Source organism: Cyprinodon tularosa, unplaced genomic scaffold (genome assembly GCF_016077235.1).
Source record: "Cyprinodon tularosa strain WSP-4 unplaced genomic scaffold, ASM1607723v1 ctg149, whole genome shotgun sequence".
NCBI lineage: Eukaryota > Metazoa > Chordata > Actinopteri > Cyprinodontiformes > Cyprinodontidae > Cyprinodon > Cyprinodon tularosa.
The window spans coordinates 1,929,941-1,943,217 of record NW_024038320.1 but is presented as its reverse complement, the minus strand read 5'-3'; the positions used below and the strand labels follow the sequence as shown (position 1 = coordinate 1,943,217).

At 39.2% G+C, this 13,277-nt stretch overlaps 1 long non-coding RNA gene across 1 annotated transcript; it reads right to left on the bottom strand.

The window, feature by feature from the left end:
- Nucleotides 1-232: 232 nt before the first annotated feature.
- Nucleotides 233-12,881, bottom strand: LOC119779544. The gene is made up of 4 exons (XR_005280245.1): nucleotides 12,785-12,881; nucleotides 9,754-9,835; nucleotides 7,788-7,950; nucleotides 233-473 (listed from the first exon to the last, which is right to left on the bottom strand). It is a non-coding gene; the product is annotated as an uncharacterized LOC119779544 (long non-coding RNA).
- Nucleotides 12,882-13,277: the final 396 nt, after the last annotated feature.

Genomic DNA, 13,277 nt, shown 5'->3' with positions numbered 1-13,277 from the left:
TGTTCAGTTAAGGCTTTAGATGTTTCCTAGATAATATTTGAGAACAATCCGGTTCACCAATACCAAAGAACACAGCAAATGGATCAGGAATAAAGTTTGGGAGAAGTTTTAAACAGGAAGGCCTTGTATATTTTGGAAAACTGAAACCAATGCTGCAATAGTGGAAACTATCTACCAAAAAAGGAAAAAAAAAGCATGGTTCTGCTGAACAAACCAGCTAACTCTCGGCCATCCATCTAAACTGGCAGACCAGGTGAAGAGAGCTATAATTAGAGAAGCAGCCCTTTGTTTCTTTGGAGGAGCTACTGAGATTCATCACACAAGTAGGAATTTCTTATAATTTACGATAAAATACGCTGCAAAAAGCATATTTTACTTTTACATACCATTGCAGCGATGGAATATGGTAGTGGCATCACAGATCTTCAACAGTGGCAGGGTTAGAGTTTGCAAACACTGGGCTGGAGCTTCACCTGATACAAGACAATATACTGCCTTAGATGCAATGATAGTCAAAATGTGGTTATGCTGTAACAAAATCCAAAAAGTCTATGGTTAGTAATACGTTTTTAAACACACTGTATTGTAACAAAATTCAAAACTTAGCAATGATGTGTTAGCTACCTCAGAAAGATGAGGTGATGTAATGAAAAATAAAGCCTGGCAAGTGGTCTTTCGGCACGATGGTTCAGTCTGTAGGAGTTTATGAAATAAGGTGGAAGGGTAGCCAAAAAAATAAATGATGTGCTGTTAAATTAAGTGTGTATTTGCATTTAGGATGGCGAGGTGTAGCTTAGTTTATGAAGTTGGAGTAAGAATTAAAGCAAAACTTTAAGGCACAAATTGAAAGCTGGGGGACTTTTTCCCACGTCAGGGTGACTTTCTCTAAAGCCCATATAGTTATTACTTTTAAATGGAAAATGAGAAGACACCAAATTAGGAGAGCTATTGGGTAAATAGAAAATGGCAAGTTTATGTCACGGAGCATTGAATTTGGCGTAATAGACTTTGTTAATGCACCATGTTGTGTGGATCCAAGGAGCCCACTTGCTGTCTTTTATTAGGCTGTCATTTCTACTGTGTGTTGATCTTAAGCAACAAAACCTCTTCTGGCACTTGGTGATACACTATATTGCCAAAAGTATTTGCTCACCTGCCTTGACTCACATATGAGCTTAAGTGACATCCCGTTCCTAATCCATAGGGTTCAATATGACGTCGGTCCACCCTTTGCAGCTAGAACAGCTTCAACTCTTCTGGGAAGGCTGTCCACAAGGTTTAGGAGTGTGTTTATGGGAATTTTTGACCATTCTTCCAGAAGCGCATTTGTGAGGTCGCACACTGATGTTGGACGAGAAGGCCTGGCTCTCAGTCTCCGCTCTAATTCATCCCAAAGGTGTTCTATCGGGTTGAGGTCAGGACTCTGTGCAGGCCAGTCAAGTTCATCCACACCAGACTCTGTCATCCATGTCTTTATGGACCTTGCTTTGTGCACTGGTGCACAGTCATGTTGGAAGAGGAAGGGGCCAGCTCCAAACTGTTCCCACAAAGTTGGGAGCATGGAATTGTCCAAAATGTCTTGGTATGCTGAAGCATTCAGAGTTCCTTTCACTGGAACTAAGGGGCCAAGCCCAGCTCCTGAAAAACAACCCCACACCATAATCCCCCCTCCACCAAACTTTACACTTGGCACAATGCAGTCAGACAAGTACCGTTCTCCTGGCAACCGCCAAACCCAGACCCGTCCATCAGATTGCCAGATGGAGAAGCGCGATTCGTCACTCCAGAGAACGCGTCTCCACTGCTCTAGAGTCCAGTGGCGGCGTGCTTTACACCACCGCATCCGACGCTTTGCATTGCACTTGGTGATGTATGGCTTGGATGCAGCTGCTCGACCATGGAAACCCATTCCATGAAGCTCTCTGCGCACTGTTCTTGAGCTAATCTGAAGGCCACATGAAGTTTGGAGGTCTGTAGTGATTGACTCTGCAGAAAGTTGGCGACCTCTTCGCACTATGCGCGTCAGCATCCGCTGACCCTGCTCCGTCAGTTTACGTGGCCTACCACTTCGTGGCTGAGTTGCTGTCGTTCCCAAACACTTCCATTTTCTTATAATACAGCTGACAGTTGACTGTGGAATATTTAGGAGCGAGGAAATTTCACGACTGGATTTGTTGCACAGGTGGCATCCTATCACAGTTCCACGCTGGAATTCACTGAGCTCCTGAGAGCGACCCATTCTTTCACAAATGTTTGTAAAAACAGTCTGCATGCCTAGGTGCTTGAATTTATACACCTGTGGCCATGGAAGTGATTGGAACACCTGATTCCAATAATTTGGATGGGTGAGCAAATACTTTTGGCAATATAGTGTATGTTGCTGGCAAATTGGCTTGTTTTACTCACACAAGCTTAGTGCATATCACTAAGTTTTAAATTGTGGCTTGCGTAGCAATTAGGGATTTTTAAGGATAAGTAGTTTACATGTAATTTATATATCACAAAATGCAGCAATAAAGTGATATTATAGTAATATTCAGACAAATGGTTTGGTTTGCAAAATATGTAGATGTACCAGTGGTGGTGTTTAAGCTGCCTTTAAAAAAGTAAGAGGACATTTTGTCATCTCTTTTCTGCAAAGCAGTCCTGAAAAAAATGTTTTATGTGTAAAAGATTTATTTTAATAGGGAAGTTTCCAAATAAAAAAACAGAGTGCAGCTAAATGGAAGAGCTCTCTTTTCAGCTAAAGTGGATGGTAGTAAACCAGCAACATATGTGTCCCATTTAGTTGAAGTTAACATCTGGATCTGGGAATGCAAAGACACTCTTTCAGGTATAGTGGAGGATGTTCTTTTTCTGGGTTGATCATCAAAATAAGTGGTCCTCCTAACTGTCAATCATTCTGGTGGCATAAGGGCCCTCCTACATGCATATCCCCAGGTAGCAATTTTGTTGGTGATGAGCCTTACATAGTGGAAATTTTGCAAATCTGTTTTTGGAAAGTAAGCTTGTGTGAGTGATGCAAACAGCAACTTTTAAACAAAGCAAGCAGGAGGAAAAATGGGCTTGTGCATGCTCGTGCATGCGTTTAATAGGCATTCCCTCTCTGTAGCGGGTACAGGGTTGTGCATGTGCATCTTTTTAAAGTGGAGAGGGCGGGTCTTTTTAAAAATTTGCTAAAATCCTCCGCTATACCATTAACCTTGTCTAGACTTTATGTTTAAATATTTAATTAGCATTTACTGCCCACTATTAGCAGTGTAAGCAAACAAAAATTTTTCACTCCACTTTGTTTCCTCTCAATCAGAGGAAACTGGAACTAAAGGAGGCTGTATTACACTGTGTGTTAAACATTTAAAGAGGTTGCAAGGTGGCCATGTTGCATTTTGAGGGTAATAATTGAAGAACTATCAATGCTCCATCTTAAATACCAATTTCAAGTGACTTTGACCTTCATTTTTTGTTCTACTTCCTTAACAAGATGAAAAGTGACTGTTGCTCTGCCGTTCTATGCTTTATGACTGGCAGTTATAAAGCATAGAACTTAGTATGTTAGTATATGATTTAGTAGATTTTAATTAACACACCCAATATATGGGACCCAGCTAATATGTGGAACACAGTGGCGGCCAGCCCATAGGGGGCGCTGGGGCACCGCCCTCCCTGATAAGAAGAGAGAAACGTAAAATATATTTTTAGAAATTAACTCATAAATGTCTGTTTTACTCTCTAGACTGTGTAACTATAAGCAAAACAAATTATATAAACTACATTTCCCTATCTACTGTCATTAATTTGTGGATTTCCACAGACAGACTCCTACCGTCTCTGTTCTGGGGGCTGTGATCAGACTGACCCACATTTGCAGAGAATCTGTCAATCATGTACTATTGCTAGGTGAATTTAATGGCCAATCAGCGTCTCGGAACTTTATGGTATTGGGGCGCTGAAAATACTGCGCTTTTACAGGCTTCTCTTCTGAACCCAAGCGCAGGTGCAGACAATTAGAGGGAAGATGGCGAATGTAACGAGCGAGATGCAGCTTCCACCAAATTCGGTGAGATCCTTATTTATCTACCCGTTTGCCAGAAGAACATCCCTGTTGTATGATATGAACATTTCATTTCATGGTTATTGTGACTGTGACGAATCCACCTCGTCGCTTAAAACAACCTCTCTAACTTTGCGCGCCACACACACATTCCTGTTATACTGTGTTTGTGAGGACCAATACACTCGCGCTGAGATCAGTAGCTCTATTAACTTAAAACACACAAGCTGTCCTGGTTACCTGCTGGCGTATTGAGGGTGCACACTTAATATTTCAGTGGGGTTAGCCGTGTGTGTGTGTGTGTGTGTGTGTGTGTGTGTGTGTGTGTGTGTGTGTGTGTGTGTGTGTGTGTGTGTGTGTGGGTATGTGGGGGGTGTGGGTGTGTACGTGTTTATGCGGGGACTTGTCATCTTCAGTCTGGCTGCGTCTTTGCTGGGTTCAAACCCAGTTTGGTGTAATTGAATAAGTCAATGAATCTGTGTAAAAGAATTAAGTTGTAAAAATTATTTGTTTTTGTACATCAATTGTTTGTGGAGGTAATATATGGACAAAACTGATTAATGAGAAGAAATCAGAAATAAGAGAGCCTGAGGTGAGGGGCTTAAACTATTTAATGAGGGCTGTGGGAAGAAAAGCGGCAATTTTTGTTTTCTGTTTCTTTGTTACATTGCTGGTAACTGGAGGGAGGCTGAGGCCCAGAGTATCTTGTATATGTTTAGTTTCTTTTGCACCCTGTTTTGAGTTTTTGAGCTCAATAAATCACCAACACCGGTAACCCGACTGAGACTGGATTCTTGGAGGCCAAAGAACCCCGTCACAGTGACCCAAATCATCACTGTTACTGTTATTATATAGTAAATTAATTCATTACTGTTAAATTGTATGTATTGTCCAATTGTTTATTTGAATTCTTATTCCGGGTTAGTTGGAGACATACACTAGGCTATATCAGCCCCACCAAAAATATTTTTCACCAGCCGCCACTGGTGGAACATTGTTCTCTGGTTAGGTGAGACCAAAATTAGAGATCCTGATCCAATATTGAATCAGATATCGTTCCAATATCAGCCAGAAAACAAATATCGTTTCATACCAAAATCCATCTATTATCTCTGATTCCAGCAAACTGATAAGAGCACTCTGCCTCCATCCACTTTTGTTTAAAGGAATAGTACACCCAAAACATGATTAGCCTTCATTTTCTACTCACCCCCATGCTGAACAACACCCTGGAGTACTTTTTTGATATCTCAAATGCATCTGGAGATCTGGGAGGCTTCTCGCTGTCTGCTGACATTCAAATAATGGAGGTCTATCACCTGCGCGATCACGACGCTACGGAAGCCGGCAGACCAAACCAGCGCATTCAGCTCGGCAAAGAACTCATGCTCTTCCTCAACACTGAAGTCCTCAGACATTTTTCTTTCGTTGTTTCTTTCTTTGCACAGGTAAACAGCACATTTCTTCTTCTACGCTTGCATTATCGGCAGAGCAGACGCTGAATGCGCACTTTCATCTGGTTTGGTCTGCCAGCTTCCGTAGCGTCGTGATCGCGCACGTGCGCGCTTTCAGGAAATCCTATACACTACTGTTTATGCTCTAAAAACATTCTAAATGACTTTGTTTCGAGTAAATTCTGGAAGCTACCCACTCAGGACACTTGGAATACATTGGACGAGCAGTATGGAGGAATATTGACACGTTTTTTGTGGACTTTTATGGACCTTTCTCTCTCGGGCGCTGGGCACCTCCATTATTTGAATGTCAGCAGACAGCAAGAAGCCTCCCAGATCTCCAGATGCATTTGAGATATCAAAAAAGTACTCCAGAGTGTTGTTCAGCATGGGGGTGAGTAGAAAATGAAGGCTAATCATGTTTTGGGTGTACTATTCCTTTAAAGTTTATCTAACCCATTTGTTAATAATACATAGGTGCTTTATTTTTATAGCTCTTACTGTTGACAGTTGTTCTCTTTTGGTCAACCTTCAACACTACAAAATAAGAAATAAAAATATCTTTGATTTGTGCTGATGTCATCTTACCACAAAATTAGTATCAGTCAATACTCAATATTTTCATATTGGAAATAAAAAAAAAGGGTTATTGAGACATTTCTAACTATAATGCCACTTTTTAGCCTAGATCTACATATCCACAATGACACATGGTAGTGGCAGCATCATTATGTGTTTGCTTTAACAAGGACATTGCAGCTGATGATAGATACTATCAGAGCTACATAAGATCTTGTGGCATATGGTTCAATAACGGTACAGGCCTTTTTGGTATATTACCATCTTTTGTGAAGGTAAATACTTTTTAAGTACATTCTTTATAATCATGTAGTCTATGTGCATACACAATTTGATAAGTAGCGTAAACCGTTATACTTATGGAAGTGTAATTATCCAGTATAAATTAGTTCTTTAGTTTAACTTCCAAAACAGCTTCACTTTCAGTTACAAAACTAGTGAACATAATTGAGAGAAATACACACAGGTCAACAAAGAGCTGCACTCTGTCTTTTACTATTTCATCTTCCAGTAATGATTTATGTTTTGACTACTTTGGTTCAACCCCCGACCTCTTATATCTTTGTAGCAGTTCTTCTTCCACTGATAAATCTGTTTTCAAAAGACAACTTCCTGATCCGATGCTGAGCAGAGCTGCATTTTTGGAGGGCAGTCTGGCTGGTAAACTACTGTAATGGTTTTGGCCACAGTGCTGCAGCTCAGTTTCAGGCTTTTGATATGTCAACATCCCATAGCCTCGAGCAACATCCGCCCTCGAGTGACACCGACATACAGCTTTTGCGTGTATCCCTCCTTCGACTTGCCTGAAACAAATAAATGGTTAATGGCCAGGCCTCTGCTAAACTTACCGACAGGCCAAGGAGGTAATTTGGCATTTTATACCATGTGTGTTGGAGCAGAGATGCATGAAAAAGCTGCAAGACATTTTAACTAGTTACCTAACCCGTCTTATGTCATCTTTATGTAGAGTAACAGCTGTTTTTATTTTATTTTTATAACCCTCAAAGACTTTCTTACCATGAGATGCCACATTAAACTTTCCGTGACCAACAATGGAGACTGTAAAGGTGATAACTTCAATTATGACATAACTGCTTTCCATTTACACCTGAGACCTTGTGCAGCGATGAGAGAGGGAACATTAATGCTTGAGCACAATTAAGGGATTTTCACTTAGGGCTAGTGGTTTAGAGGTTAATGGCTTTATATTGAGTTTTTTTGAAGAGACAGTACATTTTTAGTTAAACAATCTGTACACTGACTTCATCTGCTTCCCATTGTGTCATGGTTTATATCTTTACTGCTGTATCCTAAAGGATATAATAAAATATTTCCAAAAGTGGAGGGAATCAGAGGGGAAACGTTTTTGTTTTAAACAGTTATTTCCAGATTTTTCCGCATCTGAGGTGACAAGTGTGTTTTTGTTTGGATCACTAATTAGGTACAGTGGAAATGCTGTTGAACCAAGGAAACATATGTTGCCATATGTGTTACGGGCAAAGAAATATATGCTTTATACTTTCTTAGAAAGTATTTGTCTCATTAACTTTCACTGTGGTCTGAAAGTTACAGATTCCTCAGTGTGATAAAGGCAGATGCTTTTGTTTTTTACTCAATATAAAAAAAAAAAAATGACTTCATGTATTTTCAGAATAGCTGTTGTCTAAGAAGTTAGTCAAACAAGCTGTCAGATTTTTTCTCACTGTTGTTTATGATGTACATGTCTTTCTGTGTTGTTCACAAAGTGCTGTGCCGCACTCTGCCAGCCCTGCATGAGACAGACTTCGTATGGATTCATTGATTGACAGCATGACTGGAAGCTGCCAGGCTTGAAGCATTGAGTCGACTCAGTCGATTTGTCCTTGGCTGACAGAGAGAGAAGTGTGATGAGACACAGTAAGAACAAGCTATTAATTCACAGAGTCAGTGTTATAGAGAACGGCAATGCAAGGAAAGCAATAAAAGTGATTAGAAGGGGAAGAGGTCAAATCTTTGATTAAAATGAGAATAGCAATGATTAACTAAATAATAATGATAAAAAGTTATTTTATACATCTAAAAAATACCTTTTTATTAAAACGTTGTTATCATGTTAGAACAACTTAACCAGTAAAAGTTAAACAAAAATAATTTTTTTACCAAAAGAACTTTTCAAACCAAGTAAAAAACAGCAATTGCTTATTGATCTCTTTATGAATAGTTACTTTCGACTGGGGTATTGATTCTATTTAATTTAGAATAGTTGTTTTGATACTAATACTAGGAGAGGAGAGGAGACGTAAAAAGACTCCAGTAGAAGCATACTAACATCATGAAAAATGTTGTTTATTTATTAAAAGTGCATACCTCAATTAGATCAATTGTTATAAAAAGACTTTATGAAGCATAAGTACTAGGAGGAAAGATCTGCAATAACTTTTTAATGTGGATGTTTGATGAATCAGTATTTCAATGAAGGAGCTCTCAGTCCAATTCTGTTTATTTATATAGCACTAAATCACAACATGCCATAAGTTAAAAGTTTGTGTCATGGGAAAAAGGTTGATTTCATTAATTCATTGAATTGCAAAACATGCTCCTCCTGGATGAGCTTGTGTTGACGAATTTTGCTTGCACTTGTCACTCATTCTGCAGCAGTCCCTCACACCGAGCATGTATGTAGCGACAGTAGAGAGGAAAACTCCCTTTCAACAGGAAAAAACCTGCAGCAGAACCATGTTCCATGTGAGCGGCCATCTGCCGAGGCTGTCTAGGATCCAAGGAGACAGAAGCAGAGATACAGAAAGAAACAGATATACAAAACATAACTGTTAATTAGCTCAACAGGCGGCCTCCCACAGGAAAGACAGCCAGGCAGATGAGCTCCAAGCCAAACCCCATGTCAGAGGATGAAATTGAGCACAGAGTTATTCACAGTAAGAGAAACAGCTCTGCAACAGCTTCATGCAAAGTGTGACTGGCATTTTCCAACAACCGGTCCATTTGTCTCCTGCCACATGTACTGGGACAAGAGGGCATTCTTGGGCAAGATAAGCTATTTAGCTATGCTTTCAATATAGAGTTCTAGCAATTACTGTAAATGCTAAAGAAACTGTCATGACTCAAAATAGTATTTTCTAAAATGCTGTCAATTAAAATGAGATTGACAGTATTATAAGGATGAATTTACTTATTATAATAACGGTGATTTTAATGTCCTATTAGCAGTGATAGTGTTAAGAATAATTAGCGAAGTGAATAATGTTGGGAAAGCACAGCACAATTAGGCTGAGGTTTGGATGATAAAATAGGAATTAATAATGGCAATGATGTAGATTAGTGTTGAGAATGGTAAATGTAAATACTGAGATGATGATGGTTATCTAATAATTGTATTGGAGGATGACATTGATAAAATTGCTACTGATTATTATTGATGGGAGGATATTCTACTGTAAGAATTCTTGATGCAGCCCCCGTTATTTTTGTAATGATGATAAATATAAAGGTGATAATAAAGCAGCACTAGCAACCTTTGTGTGAGTAATAGTTACATATGTTCCATAAATATCTTGTTTACACTCCCACTGTGTGATCTAACAGGTCTGCGAGGCAGACTCACACAGACACACTGAGGGCAGTGTTGCAAAATGACAGTCCTCCCTTTCCTTCCAACTGTAGAGAACGCACCTTCAGCCATTCATCAGTGTCACCCTGTCGCCGTCGGTTACAGCCCGGGGCCCTTCGCGTCTTCATTACGGTCCAAATAAATCTGAAATAAAACCACAGATGATTTATTAGCTTCCGGCGGCATCGTGCTGGTTAGCATGGTCTGCCGCCACTCCGGCCTAGAGAGACAGTTCTCCGACATAAGCAGCAGAAATGTGATGTGACAAGGAGACGTTGGTTTGATATCAGCTTGTGATCACAAATTTTGCCTGATGAGAGGAAGGGGGCATGAGGGAACTGTCACAGACCAGTGGTGTTTGTCTGATGCATCCCTGCGTGACGCGGGAAGCAATGTGGAGGCCAAAGAGAGCCTTTAGGAAAAAAGCACAGTCGGCTTGTTCCCCTCATCTTTTTATTTTCTGAGAGAGGCGTCATTTTAAATTCAGCTTTTACATATATAGTTGAGTTATGCTATAGATTTATAATATAAAAAACAAAAATCACCCCTACGTTTTGAAACGAAGTAGATATTTAGTTTTGGTTTGATATAATAAGGTTATGGATAGATTACCTATGCGATGCATAAGCCACAGAATCCACAATTCATTCATTGCACAACATTCCTCTTGCTGAAATGGCAAGATACTGACTTATTAGATGTAAAGAGTCACATTTATTAGATGCGTAAAGTTAAACCAGACATATATATATATACATATATATATATATATATATATATATATATATATATATATATATATATATATATATATATATATATATATATATAAAAAGCCATGCAGCTATTATTACTGCTACAGATGACTCTACAAACTGTTGACTGTGGAAGAACTGACAAAAATGCAAACAGTTCTTTCTAGGTTTACATTTCATAATATTCCAGCTTTAATTATCTTATTCTACGTTTTATTTTTCACAAGGGCAGCTAGAATAAGATTTTCTGACCTTGAACTAAACAATGAATTTTTTCAGCAGAGAAATTTTTATTAAAGTTTATATTTCTTTAAAGGGTAATTTATGTTTTAAAATCTGCAGTGTTTACATAAGTCCTGCACTTAATCATTGTCTATACACCTGCCCTGTTTATATTCATACACAAGTAACTTGAGGATTTTTTTAGGAGACACTATCTACCAAAGCTGTGTCCTGCTGAGATAATAGGTCAGGATTTAATCTGATATTTGTTTTATGCTCATCCACGCCTCTAACCCTGGAACGGGTCCCAGTGTAGCCCTTTAAGCAGTGGCCAGTCCAGATGACAGAGCTCCAGCTGACTCCAGGCCAGTTCAGCGGGGAGAGGCACAGCTGAGACCTGCAGGTGTCACATTGTCCTGGTTGTCACTAACCCAATTACACCTGGACCGCTGGGGATGCGTTCACTCCACTGTGCAGTGTGAGAGCAAAGACACACTTTTCTGTACATGCAGTTGTAGCACATGCAGATATGAAAGACACTGACGTGTCTGTGGGAAAAAATTAAGAAAGGAAATGAATATCTTGCTCCTCAAATGGATCCTATCATGCATTAAAGTGGTTGAAAAGCGAGAAAAATTAGACATTAAAGTTGAATAAGAAACAATCCAGATCTAGCCTACATGCTGCTATTCCCATTTTTCCTATTCTTTTATCTCTCCAGTTGCTCCTTTACCATCAGCTTTGACTTGTTTCTTGGCTGTCATTGATGTTTTTTGTGTCTGTATAAGGAGTGTGTTTGAGGGGAGTGTCAATGTGAGAACATGGTTGTCATTGATGAAATATTTTAATTTAGAATTGCAGTAAAACAACTAAATGGGATTGTTTGTGAGTTGGGCTAACTCATTTCTGACATTATGAGGACATAAACGTGTCTACATAGTTATATTATGACAAAATCTGACAGAAATAACAGATAGTGATGTCACTTAACATTTTTTAGGGTAAACATGCCTTTATAATTATTTAGCAACTCTTTTCTGTATAAAGATAGATTAATTATCTTAATCCAATTTAAATTTCTCTTAAATTGTGAAAATGCAGCTGTGTGGTAGTGTGTGTGTGAGTATGTGTGAACTCTAATGGTGTTTAATGCCCAGACTAATGGTTTCAGCAGGGAATCCTTGTGCCGAGCATCAGTCCATGCTCGGGCTGATCGCTGGCAGGACCATTCCTCATCTTGATACCGCATGGAGGTGAGAGCCAGGGGAACACACACACACACACACACACACACACACACACACACACACACACACACACACACTCGCACACACTAACGGTCTGATCTCTGTTTCTTTTTCCTTTGTTTCCTATTAGTCCTTTAGTTTTGTCTCTTGTTACCATATAAAGTCTCTCCCAGTTTCTTTTCAATTATATTTTTATATTCTTGTTGTTTTTATTAGTTATAAGCACCAGCCTTAAAGCTTAAACTTATAAAACCAAATGTACATATTTTGCACCTGATAAATTATCTAACACTGCAAACACCACTAAAAGGTATTAGAACCATACAAAGTATGCAGGAAAATCATTTTATGATCATTTATAATCATTAATTTGCCTCCATTGACACAACTAAAATTTGATATCATAGCCTTTTGAGAATTTCAAAGGGGTGATATATTTTAACAGATGGAAGCTGAAGACGCATGGCAGGCGATGATGTCATGCCAACGGTGGCTGTTAATCAAAACCAATTGCAGTTTGTCAAATAATCTTTGTGCATGGGATTGTTAAAGACTTTGTCTGGCTTTATCCAATTAGCTGGTCTGTAATAGATAAAATCTACCATCATTCCCACTAAGTCATACTTATTAATTCAAGATATTGATTGTTAGTCATGATACTGTTATAACATTGATCTATTGTTATCTTGATTTTCATACACAGAGAAAATGGTAAATGGTAAATGGCCTGTATTTAGTGTTTTTTCAAGTCATTTGACTTGACCAAAGCACTTTACACTACATGCAGGTATTCATGCGATCACACACACACTGACACATTGATGGTGGCAAGCTAAATTGAAGCCAAAGATGCCCTGGGGCTCATTGACAGAAGCGAGGCTGCCATACACTGGTGCCATGGGGCTCTCAGATCACCATCAGTAGGCATACGGGTATGGTGTCTTGCCTATGGAAACAACAACACCGAAAGCCAGAAGGGGGGGTTGAACCGACAACCCTCCGGTTGCAGAGCAAACACCTGCATCTGACGCCAGTATAGATCTGCACAAATATAAAAAAAAGTCAACAGCTAATGTTAGACTAATGTTAGCTGCTTAGCAGTAAGTTAGGTTGTCCGATCACATCAGCCTGCAGCTGTTTTTTAATAGATAAATTTAGCTATTTATAGCTTAAATAACAGTGTTTCTTTCATATTCACAGCAGATGATATCCCTGCAGCTTTCATACCATGACTTTCTTAGTTTTTATTACTGGAATATATCCAGCTACTTGAATGTATTTATGATATATGCATGACATGCACACATTCCTGCACCCAGAACACTGGAACGGCTGTACCTTAATACAACAAGCCTGTCCATG